Below are 16752 nucleotides of genomic sequence, written 5' to 3' on the forward strand. Positions count from 1 at the left end.
TTTTTCCAAACTTGCTTGCTTTTCCTTCTCCACCGTTCTGGTTGCCGGTTCCCTACTGTTCTCTCAGTAGGTCGCTTCTTTGTTCAGCTTCGCTAGCGCTTCCTCTGCGGACTTCAGTCTTTCTCCCATTGCCTTCGTTTTCTCTTGCTCTGTCGCCAACGCAGTCTCGAGCTCGTCGATTCTCATCAGCAGTTCACTCTGGGCAACCATCATTTTCTCCATTTTTTCCTCAACCTCACATTACCTACACTTCGCGTCAGCCTCTTCTCTATCCGCTTCTACGCTTGGGTCCACTTTCAAACCCACTCCACATCCTGAACACTTTACAGTCTTTTTAACCATGCCTTTCTGACACCAATTGTCCCTATGCTCGATAATTACTAACCTCGAGCCCTGCACTACGAGAAAAAAAGTCTAAGCTCTACTACGAAAATTTGCGTGTTCAATGTACGCGCACCTCCCCCACGGGGTGGCAAAAGAAAAAAACAACAAAAACTTCGAACACACAAACCCGCACTAACTAATAAATACCTGGTGACTGGCCCCCGAAAAAGCCGTACCATAAAATAAGTGCTACGAAGATTTTAACCGCTGCCTTATAATTATAAAGACAAGCTCAAAACATGCAAAAACACTTATCTGCGCAGTTGATCCGGAGCGCTCAAAAAACACGTCCATCCACCTTGACAGCCCGAACTGAACGTGCAAACGTGTGCCAGCGCCATCTGGCGGTTTCTTGCCAAGGCGTTACGTGCAAGCCTGCGCGTTCGTCACACTTCCCTATTCTAGCCACTGAACCTCTACCTACAGTGGCTACCATGGTCTTCACGATCGCAGGCGTGCTTGGTTCAACTAGGCTCCACTAGATGGCAAGATCTATCCAGTTTGCCGAGGAGAAAATTTAATTTTCGAACCACTCGCGCCATTTCACATAGTAACTTCTGGTTATTCTTTTTTCTATGAATCAACCAGAAACAAACGATCACCATTTTATTACGTCTGGTGATGAACGAAACGCTATTTAATGCAGCCAGATTAATTACTAGTGAATAATGGTAGGTGGTACCTCTGACGTATTGGGGTCATTTTGCGAATGCCTTATAGTATCCGTAGTGCATGTGTTTTCGTGCATTTACCATGATTTCTCGGTAAGTAGGACACTGTGTTTGATAATATTGTAATTTTAGACGTTGTCACACATAAATTTTTTTTACTTTAGTGTCCCTTCAATGAGAAAAAAATGGCAGCATATCCACGGAGTGAATGATGGAGAGTGGGGCGAAGCATTCGTCCGTCCATGCGTCCGTCTGTGTGACCATCCATGCATCTGTTCGTGCGCCCGTCCCTGCGTTCGTTTATGCATTCGCCCCGGCGTCCGTTCATGCGTCCATCCATGCATCTGTCTGTGTGTCCGTTCGTCCATCTATTCAACACTCCAAGTCCCACCATCTCGCATCTTTTTATATATATTCCCCATATATAAGCACCGCCATTCAGTGGACATTCCAAGGACTAAGCGAGAGGTGGCACACACACACACTTTCTTACGGCTTGCACTTCGGGTGTACTTCCCACCTTCAACCACCTTGAGTTAATGGTATATACTAGTTCACTGTATTCATGGCACTGCGGCCCAATGCTCACTAAACCTTTCTAAAACCAAGGAGGTTACGCTCAGCGAGTATAACGTAGCAACCTTTTCCTGTCAGATAGTGCTCAATGTACATGCCAGTGGCTGCCAATGTGAAATGAGAGACAGGAGGATTCAGCTTTTAATTTCTTACGGCTTGCGCTTCGTATCTGCTTCCCCCTTTAACCACCTCGAATTCATTCATGGTATATACTAGTGTTGTGTTCTGGGTTTTTGGTTTCGGTTTCGGAATGACATGTGAGGATGCCAGCGGGCGCCCCTCTGGGATCTAGGATTTCAAGGCGACTGTAAAATAAAGAGAGTGTGCGTTGGGTAACCGTGGAGTGCGGTTGTTGTTCTTCTCTTCGGCGCTTCGCGCCAACCCGCGGGTTCGGGCTGGTCGGCGTCCCCGCCGGCCGCGTACGTCTCCGTCGGCTGTCTTCTTCTTCTGCTTCGTTTGGACCAGCCAGTCCCCAACACAGCAATGGCGACGAGGACGTGTAAGAACCCATTTCGTTCTCCATGTTCGTCTTTTTCTTGCTTCTAACGAACCTACCCTGCTAACCCTAGACGCTCTTTGTTCCCAGCAAGGTGGCAGCTGCGTGCTGCGTCGCTTCATTTCTTCTTCATTCAGCTAGGCCACCTCTGCCGTCTTCTTCAAACAGTGTACTGGCGTCATTTTCTTCTCGTCTGCACCTCTCCATTCTTCTTGCTTGATATGGCGTCTCCTATTTCACCTCCCATATTTCTTCATTCGCCCGGAGACCCGCCACTTCCATGGGTGGACTGGGAATTGATGTTTCAGGCCTATGCAGACGCGGCCGGGGAGGACGCCAGCAAGCCCGAGCGTCGCAAGGCCCTGCTGCTCAACGCGTTGGGCCCTGCCGGGTTAAAGCTCTTCTATACTTTCGACGCCACCAACGCGTCGCCGACGCCAGCGTCGGGCGATGCCTTCAAGAATGTTGTTGCTCTTTTCGATGAGCACCTGCAAGATGTCTCGTCCGATTATCTCACACGCGTAAAATTCCAAGAAAGGCGACAGTTTCTTGGTGAGCCAGTGGCCGAGTTCTTTACTTCTCTTCGAACGCTCGCCGCGTCGTGCGGCTTCGGCGGGCTCGAGGACGATATGGTCCGCCATCAGCTTTTCACTGGGGTAGCTTCGCAAAACGTCCGCTGCCACATGCTTTAAAAAGGCTCCTCGATTTCATTATCCGAAGCCCTCTCGAGTGCGGGAGAGGACGAGCTTATTCGCTCCCAGTTGGAGCAATTCGCTCCGCATTCAGTGCAGCAACTTTCTGCTGCGGGGGGCCAAGGCGGCGGTTCTTTGTTTCACGGGACGCGTCAACATGGCGGCCCTTCATCTTCGTCTCGGCACGGCGGCCAACATGGACGCCCGCCTGCACAGTCCTTCCGTGGCAGCCAACATGGCGGCCTCTCTGCGTCACGGGGGTGAGGAAGCCGGCAATTTGACGACCCAATTCCGCCAAATTCTAGTTTTCAGGAACAGCACCGAGCTCCTAACTCGCGTTCGCAATTTTCTTCTTCAAGCGCAACCGCGCATTGCTTTCGTTGCGGATCGGCTCGGCATTTAGCCAATTTTGCGCAGTATCCCGCGAGAAACCGCACTTGTCTTGCGTGCGGAAAAATCGGACATTTTCAGTCCGTATGCCATTCCCGTTCAGCAAATCTTCCTGAACCAGTTTCTTCGTCCGCTCCTTCGAGCACTGCACAGACCAATACGATCACTGTTATAAATGTGGATGGCCTCCACACTACGTCCGAGCCCAGCATCGTAGCTTCAGTGGGCCATGTGCCCTTGTCATTTCTCGTGGACACTGGTGCCTCACTCTCTTTAATCAATGCTGCTGACTTTCAGAGTCATTTTTGCAACATTCGGCTTTTGCCTTCACACGTCGTTCTACAAACATATTCCAAGGAAACGATTGATATATTAGGTCATTTTACAGCTCAGGTCTCCTATCACAGTCGCACTGCTTCCATTACTTTTTATGTAACTACCAATGGCAGCTCGCTTTTGGGACGTGATGCTATCAGGACTTCGTCCATCAACATCGTAGGTGCGTCTATGACGTGTGCTTAAGTCGACGTCCAAGATGATCTTCCGGCCAACGCGCCTTCTGAATTACACCACCTGTTCACCCGTGAACTGGGTTGTGTGCATGGTTTTGTGCATAAAGTGATGCGTCGACCAGGTGTGTGCCCTGTGCGTGCCAAGCTGCGCCGCATTCCTCTTCTTCTCCGGGAGCAAGTCTCTGCGGAACTGTCTCGCCTTCAAGCCAGCAGAATCATCGAGCCTGTCTTTGCTTCCGACTGGGTTTCTCCACTGGTCGTCGACAGAAAAAAGATGGATTCCTTCGACTATGCGTCGACTTACGAGAACCGAACAAGGTGATCGTCCTAGACGGGTTTCCTCTTCCTCACATTGAAGAACTGCTTCATCAGCTCTCCGGAGTGGTATGTTTCTCCAAGCTGGACCTCGCGTCCGCTTATCACTAAGTCAAACTTTCTCAGTGCAGTAGAGACTTCACCACATTTGTATCGCACGAAGGCTTGTTTCGGTTTCGCCGCGTGTGTTTTGGGCTTGCATCTACTCCTGCAGTGTTTCAGAAAATGATGTCAATTATATTCTTAAGGGTTGTAATGGCGCCCTTTGTTACTTGGATGACATTTTGGTGTGGGGACGTACTCGCGAAGAGCACGATGCTAACTTGCATACTGTTCTCAACCGCATCGGTGAGTGTGGTATGAAACTAAATAACAAGTGCATTTTTTCTGTGAATGAGTTGCAATTTTTAGGACATAATGTCAGTTCCCACGGCTTGACACCTGTTGAATCCAAAGTTCAGGCCATCGTCAATGCCCCACGGCCTACTGATGCCAAAACCTTGCAATCTTTTTTAGGTCTTGTTGGTTATTATGCCAAGTTTATTCCTCATTATGCTGATGTTGTTGAACCACTGCGTGCTCTACATCGTCAAGCACAGCCTTTTAACTGGTCATCTGAAGCTGAGCAGAGCTTCATTCGAGTTAAGTTAATACTGGCCTCAAAGCCAGCTGTTAGTATTTTCAATGAGAAGCTTCCCATCGTCATCACGACTGATGCGTCCGATATTGGACTGGGAGCAGTGTTTCAACAACTCAGAGGTGATCAGCTGATCACTATCACTTTTTCATCTCGTACATTGACCCCTGCTGAACGCAGATATTCAGTAGGAGAGCGTGAAGCTCTCGCGTGTCTTTTTGCCTGTGAGAAATGTTTACTTGTGGGGCCGGCACTTCACATTACGTACAGATCACCAAGCACTAGTTGCTCTTCTTTCTGCAGGATCCGAAGGCCGCCGCCCCATTCGCATTTCCCGTCGGTGTGCCAAACTCGTGTATTTTAATTTCAGTGTTCAATATTGTAAAGGTTCTAATAACGTGGTTGCTGATGCACTGTCGCGCCTTCCTCTTCAGACACCGGTTACTGAAGAGCGGGATGAGGAGGTTGTTTGATTAGTTACTTCCTGCATTACTAAAGCTGAGCTTCAGGCAGCTACAGCTGCAGATTCCACTTTGTCTCAAGTTCTGAAATATCTACGTGAAGGATGGCCTTCCAAAGGTGCTCTTGCTTCTGAATTCTTGCCTTACTTCGCAGTCCGACAGGAACTGTCTTGTGTGGAGGACTTGCTTTTCCGCGATGAACGCGTGATTCCCCCTGCTTCTTTCCGTAACAAGCTCATACAGCTTGCCCATGAGGCCCATCCAGGCATTGTCCGCACCAAACAGAATCTCCGAGACAGCTACTGGTGGCCAGCCTTAGACAAGCAAGTCGAGCATGCAGTTTACAACTGCCATATATGTCAGGCAGCTGACAAGTCGGCCAAACCTGCATTCTCTCCGTTGCAGCCAGTCCAGTGGCCTGATCGGCCTTGACAGAAACTCGGCATGGATATCATCGGTCCTTTGCATAATGTTCCGCAAAATGTCCGGTTCATTGTTTCTCTCATCGACGACGATTCTGAATGGCCAGAGCTTTGTTTCACAGATACGGTTACTTCTGAGGTCATCATTCAGTTTCTGTCTTCAATCTTCAGCCGGGAAGGTTTTCCTGATGCCATAGTTATGGACAATGGTCCACAGTTTCAGTCCCAACATTTCGAGGCTTTTCTTTCACAACGAGGAATTCAGCACTTGAGGTCATCAGTTTTCTATCCCCAATCAAATGGGTGAATCGAGCGCTTTATTCGCGTTCTGAAGGAACATATCCAGATCGCCCAATTAGAGCACCGTCCCCTCAAGCAAGTCTTGACTGAATGTTTAGCTTCGTACAGGTTCACACCACAAGACACCACTGGAGTGTCTCCTGCTCAACGTCTCCACGGTAGGCAACGGCGAGATGCTCTCGACATAGTCTCTTTGCCTCGTAACATAGCAGTGTCTTCTCCTGATCAAATCCGTACCAGGGTTTTTTCTCGTCAACAAGCAATGAAAAAATATGTCGACACCCGTCGAGGTGCAAAGCAGTCCAAAGTTCGCACTGGCGATCTAGTCAAGGTTTGTGTGCCAGGCGAGCACCCCAAGTATCGGGGTCCTTACAAAGTCTTGGGCCAGGTTAGCCCCACTTCTTTTCGCTTAAGTGATGGTAACATCTGGAATGCTTCGCACCTTGTTATTTTTCATACGGATTCGCCTTCAACAACTAAAAGTCTGCCCGATCACGTTCCGTCCACGCCTTTGAACTATGCATTAGACTGTTACATGTGGCCTCCATGTACAGGCATTTCTTCTTCAAGGGGGGAGGAGTTACCAGTCGGTGTCGCTGGTTCAAGTACACCAATTCATACGGTTCACTTCGAACCTTCAAATACGGCTGAAACCGTTAAACCAGACTCCGGTCCACAAAATTTTTCCGAAGTTCATGCTGCGAGCTCTGATGAGACCGCGAATTTTAACGCTCGTTCAGAGCCTTCACAATCTTTTACTGCTCTTGATGTGTCAAATCAGAGCACAAGTGACCAAGGTGTAGAGACACCTGATTCTACAACCAAAAGGGCCCGCCCTAAGCGGAAGCGGCAGAAGCCGCGTTGGTTCGAAGACTGCGTGACGTAGAACTCTTGTTCATTACTGTTCGTGAACATTATTGTTCTGTGCAAAGGTCCAATGCATCCAAATCAATATTGTACTGAGTTGTGTACATTTTTTTCAGTGCATTTTCAGGACACGGAGTGTGCGAGTTTTGTGTGCCGTGCGCTGAATTTTCATGTGTTCTAATGTACATACCTTGTAAAATATGTTGGTATCGATCATGTATAAATATAAACAGTGTATAGGTGAACTTTTTTCGAGAAGGGGATGATTGTTGTGTTCTGGGTTTTCGGTTTCGGAATGACATGTGAGGATGCCAGGGGGCGCCTCTCTGGCATCTTGGATTTCAAGGCGACTGTAAAATAAAAAGAGTGTAAATTGGGTAACCGTGGAGTGCGGTTGTTGTTCTTCTCTTCGGCGCTTCGCGCCAACCCGCGTGTTTGGGCTGGTCGGCGTCCCCGCCAGCCGCGTATGACTCCGTCGGCCGTCTTCTTCTTCTGCTTCGTCGGGACCAGACAGCCCCCAAAACAGCAACTAGTTCATTGTATTCATGGCCCTGCGGCTCAACGATCGCTAAACCTTTCTAAAACTAAGGAGGTTACACCCAGCGAGTATAATGTAGCAACCCTTTCTTGTCCGATAGTGTTCAATGTACATGGCAATGGCTGCTAATGGGGATTGCAGCGCGCGCGTTGACTAAAAGCCGAATGCTCCTCTCTCTCATTCCCCATTAGCAGCAATTGGCATTTACATTGAGCACTATTTTTTATTGTTAAACAACGCACAGTAGAGATCTCTCACCGGCACCACCTTGGAGGTCAAATGTTATACCCATTTCGGGTATGTGCCACTGGTGGTTACGTACTATGAGGGACGCACAAGCCACGCCATAAGGAGCTTCGTCCCTAAAGCTGACTTCGTTTTAAACAATGGAATAGACAATCTTACCATTAGTTTGGTTGTCTCCATTCCACTTTCTAACAGTTGTCTGTCTTTTATAGGTATTTTCTGGAGTGACATGGACCAAATAGCACATTGTGTTAATTTATGTGATTCGAAAATTCGCGTAACCTCTATGCCACTTACTCAACAGCTTCCATTGTGAAATGGCACATTCTTATTTTTAAATGCGAAGCATTTCTTAGCGAACTTCGGTGACATTGAGTGTATCTATCTATCTATCTATCTATCTATCTATCTATCTATCTATCTATCTATCTATCTTGCCGCTTACATTTAGGCGCTCTCGTGGTCACCTCATTCATTTGGCGTGAACCAAAATTAGCATGAGATGGTAAGATGGTTTGACTAATACGATGCGCTTGTCGAGACATGAATAATGTCGCAATCCCGTCACGTACGTAGTCAAAAACTTCCCGCCAGACATTGGCACATACACACGGATGGGTATGTGCCACTGGTATGCGGGTATGTGCCACAGGTGATTAACGTTTAGTATCTACCCAGGAACGACGAGAACACACATGGTCAATTTTCACACACAGGTATTAAAGGGCCACTCACCGGGTTTGACAATTTTGAGCTGACAAGCGCAATGCGTAGATGAGGCGTTCATGATCACGTCTGCCAAAATTTGCAACGCCTCGCGCCGCGGAAATGGGTCAAATTTCAAGATCAAAGCTGCTCCCCCTCCCCTCTGCCGGCGCACGCGTACAGAATGAGGGCATGACGTGGGCGTAGGAATGGCCCCACGTCTTCGGCAATGCGGTGACGTTGGTCCTTTACGTAGACGACTCTGCTCCGAAGTTGTCAACAGTATGCCACGTGACATGGCAAAAATTATTTCACGACATGCGTAGTTTATGTATTTGTTGCTTTAAGAGATGAATTAAACTTGAAATGAAAAATGAGACGCAATAAAATTGATGCGCGTTTTTCTTATATTCTTTTTCCTGTGAAACGCTACGAAGTTCGGGGCTAATGTGGCAGCGTTTCGCATGCGTTCGGGTCTGCGCGGTCAGCGCATTGAGCCAACGACCACCGTGGAACGCTCCTACGCGTTCGTTCCCTCATTTGTACTCATCTACTCTACCGCGTGTTAGCCAGCGTTTCCAAAAAATCCCGCAGAAACATGCAGAAGACCATAAAATAACACTTGTCAATAAAGCAACGCCACTCGCGTGCATGTGGGCTGGGCTTGTTCGGGCACGTCATGCGCACGTCACCTCTTGGTCGGATGCCGGAGAAGGTGGGGAAGAGATTTGGCTTGCGAAGGCTGCGCGGGGGAGCGGCAAGGGTTTCGAGCTTGCCTTCTCTCACCCTCGTTTCGCACCGCTTCAAGAAACCTGTTTTCTTCGCTCGTAGTGAGACAGGCGCTACGGTCACCAGTGGGAACAAACGCATGTCACATCGGCTCCGTCGATTTGTGAATGTTTCCGGAGGTTTTTCGAACTCTATCCTTGACAGTGGCACACCATCGGACAGATCAAGTGATCGCGAACCCATGGATACCAGCTTTTTGGGTGAGCGTGAGCTTTACGAGCTTTAAGGCTTGTAAACTGCAAGAACTATACGAGTGAGCGTCTAAGCCTAACAGTGGTTGGGCCTGGCGCATACCGCGTCTAACTCGAAGACTGAAAGAACAGCCAAGATGGATGTAGACGAGGCAGGGACAGGGGAAGCCACGTGCCACAGAACTGAACAAACAAGAAGTGTTTCCACGAGTGAAGACGAAGACGCTGACAGCGTTGCAGATGGCTGGATTGAAGTTACACGAAAAAAAAGAGTACGCGCGTGCCAAAACAAGGTGGTGAGACAAGAAGACGCCCGTTCACCAAGCTGGATGCGCCAAGGCCGCCGAAGCATTGTCAGCAAGGTTCTACGAGCAAGCAAGATGCCCAGACTGCCCAGGGACAATATCAAGGTAATTGTTCGACTGAAGGATGGGCTGAATATAAGGAGCACGTGTGGTGCGAGTCTTGATGAGGCGATACGCAACGGAGCAGGAGTGGGCGACGACGAGATGATCACGATCTGCCCCAACCGCACGCAAAACATTTTGGTGATAAGTACACCGGAGAAAAGCACAGCGACGAAAATCGCTAAGATGAAGGTTTTGACTATCAACAGAAAGAGGTACGAAACGAACGCATATGTTTCAGCGCCTGCAAATATGACAAAAAGAATCATACGCAATGTACCTCTTAAATATAATCAAGATCAGCTCGTGGAAGCACTGGTAAACGCAAAAAACCTCTCTCTAACGTATGCGAAGAGGCTCGGTAGTACAACAACCATCATACTGCTCTATGAAGGAAACTGAGTTTCTTCGTGGGTTTACTTCAACAGCGTTATGATAAGAGTATCTCTGTACCGGAAACAGATGGACTTCTGCAAGGAATGTGGCAGCCTCGGCCACAGACCTGACGTGTGCCCAAGACCAGATATCAAACTGTGCCCAATTTGTGGATTAAAGAACCCCATCAATGGACACGAGTGTACGCCCCAGTGCCAAATATGTGGTGAGGTGCACCCCACGGCTGACCGGATGTGCAAGGCCAAATACAAGGTGCCGCACATAGTGAAGCAGAGAAGGTGGAAGGCCAGGTTCAGAGACTTTCAAGAGCGAACCCCGTCACCATCGGATAGCAATACTGGTGCGGTGGATGGAGGCCGCCCTAGTCGCTCGAGATCCAGAACCCGCTCCCAACAGGTCATGGGTCGTTCAACTAGATCCGGATCCCCCTTCAGCGGTAAAAAGACGGAGCAAAAGTCATAGTACGAGCAGAAGTCGGAGTCAGAGCAGAAGCCACAGCGAGAACCGACACCACCCCCAACAATACATAGGAGGGGCCACACCTGGCGGGAAACAGAAAGGGCCGCGCAAAAGCACCTGGCGTGACATAGTCACGGTAACAAAGGCGGACTCCGCACAGGGGCACCCTCTCTCCGGCCGCCCACGGGCAGCCGCCGACCCCGGCCTGGCAGCGAGGATGGAGAACATGGAGAAAGAGAATAGGGAACTTAGACAAGAGTTGGCCAAGGCCAGAAAGCAGAATGAAAAATCAACGCGGAAAATTGAGGAGCTACAACAGACACTGAACAAAATCCTCAAGCGAATGGGAGGACACCCCGCAGAGACCCCATCCTCTGGCGCCTCCTCGTCCCATGGAGCTGCCTATGAACGCGACACAACTTCAGCAGTAGGAGACGGGGACACGGACATGGGCTGTGGAGGTGAATATGAAGCGCCGGTGGCGGTCGGCTTTAAGCGTAAGAGCCCAAGCGATTCTCAACATTTTGAAGGCACTGAAAATTTCACGCAAGAACCAAAGTGGGCACGACCGGCCGGCCGAAAGATAGACGTGATCGAAGAAATGGTAGACAAACTAACCAACAAGACAGAGCGACTGTTTGAGGCGCTCATCGTTCGGCTGAACGAGTTTGACGCCGAAAGAAACACACAGTATGCCACGGTCAAGAACCAACTTGCGGCCGTGAGTAAGCGCATCGAATATCTAGAACGCGGGACAGCGCAGTTGCAGCAACAGGGACAAGGCCATGACCAATTGGGAGGGGACGCATCGACCATTCTCAACAGAAGCAGAAATGTCAACACCACCCACACTGAAAAAAGGAGGGACGCACGGACAGTCACGTTCCCCCAACGCCTTTGAATAGCAACCATGGCTGCGTCCCGCAAGTTTGTCGGCAGACGCACCATCTGGCAATGGAACTGTAGGGGCTTCAAAAACAAAAAAGCTACAATGGTGCAATATATGAAAACTGTCTCGAAAAGCAAACTTCCCGACGTGATTGCTTTGCAAGAACCTTTCGACCGGGCTCAGCTACCAGGCTATGTGGCATGTGGCTTTCCGTGTGAATGCACGCGGAAGGACATAAAGGCGCGTACCCTAGTTAAGAGAGGGACGGCCTTTTTCGACCATTCACTTGATATCAGCGAGGAGTCGGAGATAGACCACAACCTGATTGAGGTCGTGCCCTGCATTGGAAACCAGAAGACCAGCCTATTCGTGATTAACGTGTGCAGCCCCCCTTCAAAAAGGGGTCTCACGCACAACTTTGGCGCCCTTTTTCGCGAAGCGATGGTGAAGGCCGCCTCCAGTCCCCTCTTAATTTGCGGAGACTTCAATACACCGCGCACGCAATGGTGATATGGAGCCGATTCGCCCAAAGGGAAGAGGCTAGCCGAACTGATGGACGAGTTTGGTTTGGTTCTACTGAATGAACCGGCATCGCACACCCGGATTGGACAGGGTACGTGCCGCGACACGTCCCCTGATCTCTTCATTTGGTCAGACGCGGGCGCGATCACCTAGTCGAACACCTTTGAGGATCTGGGGAGCGACCACAGAGTCCTGCGTATGACAATGGGAGAGGACAGAGGCAAAATGAACGGCTGCCAAAAAGCTAGAGTCGTGGACTGGGACAAGTTTCGAGAGCAAAGAGAACGAGAGAAGCAGGAAGGGCCGATCGAGGATATCGGAGATTGGTGCAGGAAACTACTCGTGGACGTAGAAAAAGCTACAAAAGAAATACAATGGCCAGACAGGCGAAAAAGCCTAAAGGTGGCAACAGGCCCTGCGGAAGCGTCGACGGCAGTGTTCCCGAGCCGTCTAGAGTAGACAGCCAGCTTGCGCATCTTGTAGAGGCCAAGAAATTTATGCAGCAAAGAGCGAGTCAACAGGAAGATACGTAAGAAGATTGCCAAGATCAACCGAGAGATTGAGGCCCACTGCGTTCGACTGTGCGGACAGGAATGGCAGGAGCTGTGTGATACGATGGAGGGAAACATGAGAGCAGGGCGCCCATGGAAGATTCTCAGGCACCTGCTGGATCCAGCCAGCACGAGAACGGCGACTCGTGTCCAGATGACCAAGCTGCGACACAAATACAAAGACGACCCGCAGGCCTTCGTTGAGGAGATCATCCAGAAACACCTCACTCGCCCGGCAGGCGAGAGTCACATGGAATACTGTCGGGTTCCCAACGAGAAACTAGACGCGGAATTTTCCATGCAGGAAATTAGAGAAGTCCTCCAGCTACTGAAGACTAAATCGGCGCCCGGTCCTGACAAGATCACCAACCAAATTCTGAGAAACCTAAATGATGACGCCATCGAGAAGCTACGTCAGTATATCAACGTATGCTGGAAGGAAGGCCGTATTCCACAAGAATGGAAGACACCGGATGTCATACTAATACCCAAGCCAGGTAAACCACTTGAGGTTCGAAATATGAGGCCGATATCTCTGACGTCCTGCGTCGGGAAAGTCATGGAGCACGCCTGCCTCAACAGGTTGACGACGATTCTGGAGAAGCGGGATAATATCGGCACTCACATCATCAGCTTCAGCAGAGGACTTTCGACGCAGGATGCTATGCTGGAAATCAAGGAACAGGTCATTAACGCACCAAGCATGCACGTGCGCACCCTGCTCGGGTTAGACCTCAAATGCGCCTTCGATACAGTAAAACATGCTGCCATTTTAGACAAGATCAGCCAACTAGGTCATTGTTCAAGGCTCCACCAGTACGTCAGGAGCTTCCTGACCGGACGCAAGGTGGCGGTAAAGGTCGACGGTGCCCCACCACGAACAGTTGACATGGGGGGTGCGGGTACGCCACAGAGCTTGGTGCTCTCTCCCATGCTTTTCAACCTCATCATGATCGGACTACCGAACCGTCTCGACGCAATAGAGGGCATCAATCACATTATCTACGCAGACGACGTGACCGTGTGGACCACAGCGAATACGAGCGTTGGTGAAATGCAAGAGAAAATGCAGCAGGCCGTCCAAGCCATGGAGCGGGGCCTCGAAGGCACGGGACTCGTTTGCTCTCCCGATAAATCGGAAATACTCCTGCATAGACCACGCAAGAAAGGACCTCACCCGCAGGCTGTACTGGACGCCCGTCGCTTGGGCATCCGCGTCATGACGAAGGAGGGGACCCAAATACCAACGGTGTCCAAAATACGAGTGCTCGGCCTGTGGCTGGAAGAGAACGGTGCAAACCACGGGTTGGTAGCATGACTGCAAAAGAAAGTGGCCGCCGCAACGCACTTTGTGCGTCGGGTAGCGAAAAAAAGAAAAGGACTAAAGGAACACAACGTGACGAAGTTAATACATGCGTATGCGCTGAGCCACATAGCGTATGTCGCCGCGTATACCGACTGGAGCAGAAGCGAAACCGAGAAGCTGAACGTGGCGATTCGTCGAGCGTTCAAGGTAGCCCTGGGTGTGCCCTAGTACACGGAAACCCGTCGGCTTCTGGAGCTGGGTGTGCACAACACCCTCGACGAGATAGCAGAAGCGCAGAGGATCACGCAGCTCGAGAGGCTGCCTGGCACAAGAACGGGAAGACGCATTTTCGATCTGCTTGGCATTCGATATCACGAGGCGCGTGAACTGAAGGAAGCATTGCTACCGGAAGTCAGGGACGCCATTCTGACAGAAAACATCCCCAGAAACATGCACCTCGTTCACAACTTACAACGACGCAAATGCAAAGCTGCAGCAATCTTGAAAGCGCATGGAAGCCAAGAGAGTGTCCTCTTCGTCGATGCGGCCAGGTATCCGCTGTCAGCCGGCGGCGGCGATGCGAGACGCTCGGAACCCATCAATAGTGAGTCCGGTCAGCGGCGGAGGGACCTGCTTTCTCTATGGCGGTCCTGGATACAACAGGAATGGTTCGGGTCACGGCATCAGCACGGCGGCCATCATCCGAAGCTGCAGAAGAGATGGCCATAGCTTTAGCGGTACTCCACAGCGGTGCAGACGACAGCCTGATTATTAGCGATTCTAAATCAGTGATTCGGAGCTATATAGATTCGGTCTGGGTGTCTGAGGAGGTGGCATGCATGCTTAACGCCAGAGCTGGGGACTTCGCGTCAGGCAAGATTACTGACAAGGCCCTCAAGTGGTTTCCCGCTCACATGGGGGACAGTGGAACTATCAACAACAACAGCCGTAAAACTAGCAGCAACAACACCAACAGCCAAAGACTAACCGGCATCCCACCCAACCATAACGAGCGCGCCCACCTCGTCCCGAGGCATCTTACCCGCCGCGACGCAGCCACCAAGGGAGCAGCCGCCACCGTGGTTGGGAAGAGCACCGGCCAAGTCATGGTGGTGGCCACAGGCACTGGAAATGCCGAAATTACCACCCCACCACGTCCGTTGGTGCAACAACTGAAGTTGGTGCAGAAGAGGCGAGAAAACAGAGGTGTGTCGACTGCTATGGAGAAGAATTTCCTGCCACGTACCACGACGTGCTTGCGCACTATAGGAAAGACCGGAAGAAATTTACGCAACCCCACGTGCGCTTGGACAGGTCGCAGGCGGTGGACCTGAGAAGGCTGCAGACGGGCACGCTCACCAACCCCTACTATCTGCACCGCTTATGGCCCACGCTGCACCCGTCGCCTGGCTGCCCGTGGTGCGTGCACAAACGGGCCGATATGGCACATATACTTTGGCAATGCGAAAGAGATGAAGATAGGCCACGAGAAAGGATGACGTCAACTGAGACACCCACTGAAATGGGGCACCTTGCTGAGCGATGGCAAGCCGCTCTTCTCAGCGAGGCCCTAGAAGACCAGGCGTGGGCCCTCCAGCGGGCCAGAGCCGTCGCCGACGACCTCAAAAGATGTTCCTCGAACGATGTGTCTCTGGCAGCCTAGCCCCGGGCACAGCAACAACCGTTGGGCAAATAAAGTTTATTCAATCAATCCGCTCGTAATGAACCGATTCGAAAAAGTTGTGTCGCAAAAAGTTCCTCATCAGACACCCAACAACTTCCACCGTCTAACTAAAATTCGATATGGGGCCTGGTGAGTGGCCCTATAACAAATACCCGACGTCAGTAGCATCGACCCGATGAGTCCCAGCTGGAATCGAATCCAAGCCTTGTGGGTGCCAATGAAGCACTTTACCACAGAGCGACGCCAGGTCTCGGAACTACTTTTCAAATAGACGCTAATCTTCGTGAAACGTTAATAGTGGCTGCAGTGCTGCCTACCCAATTTTATAAACATACATATATACTGTTTTGATAGAGCCATCACGGCGCGGTAACGTCAGATGTCTTTAGTTGCCATGTGCTGAAGTTGATTTACGTAGCAGTGTCCGGGGCCAGCATCTTCGCGAACATCAGCGCTTCATATCAGCCTCTGGTGTTGCTAATGCTCATAATGCAGCCATTCATTGCAGCTCACTGCTTGGCCTTTCAGCAGTATATCACTTGCTAAAATTTTTCATACTATGAATTCAGTCCACATCTTGAATATCACTTTTCTAGAAGCAATGACTGCACTTTGCGTCCCCCTGCCTGCATCTGCATTGTCCGTTTCGCTTTTTGACGAAACAGATTACGTCGCTCTTTCTAGACGGCTTGGCTACAACTCGTGCGCTTTCAAACGGATGCTTGGAATACATATAAAATGACAAGACCTTTTTGCGACTCCTCAAATATAGAATTTGGCCAACTGAAAAATTGCCCTCCATGCAAGTTCAAACTACAGAAATTATGTAGACCACTTGAAATTACTTGAATGTGCTGATGGAACCGAAGCGCTAATGCCGACATCCTCTGGATCAAAAATGGCAGCCACTTCATAACCAGTGTAACCGAACCAGCAAGGCCCCCAGTACTACTGGTCACTGCGTTGAATAGCGCTGGTGCTATTCGGTACACTGTAAAGTTCTGCCAGATTTAGCAATAACGGCATTTCGAGCCAATCAGGAAGGCCATAGTAATCATAGGTAATTAGAGTTTACCAGTGGTGGAATGCCAAGAATAGCACTCCGTAATGTAACACAGCAGTATTGTGCTACGTTCGGGGTAAACAGGAGTTTCCCCGTAGAATCGAGTAACTCTCCTGTTGGTGCGTCTTAGAGGAACCTAAGTTTCGTAGAACACTTGCTCTTGAACGTTTTGGCGTATAGTAGAGAAACGCAATTGACCTCTTAATCTGCCCCAGAAAAATGGTGTTCTGGCCGCAAACACTGCAGGCATTCTGTGCGGCAGAGGACAATGTGGGTTTCAAAA

This window comes from Rhipicephalus microplus, chromosome 1 (genome assembly GCF_043290135.1).
Source record: "Rhipicephalus microplus isolate Deutch F79 chromosome 1, USDA_Rmic, whole genome shotgun sequence".
Lineage (NCBI taxonomy): Eukaryota > Metazoa > Arthropoda > Arachnida > Ixodida > Ixodidae > Rhipicephalus > Rhipicephalus microplus.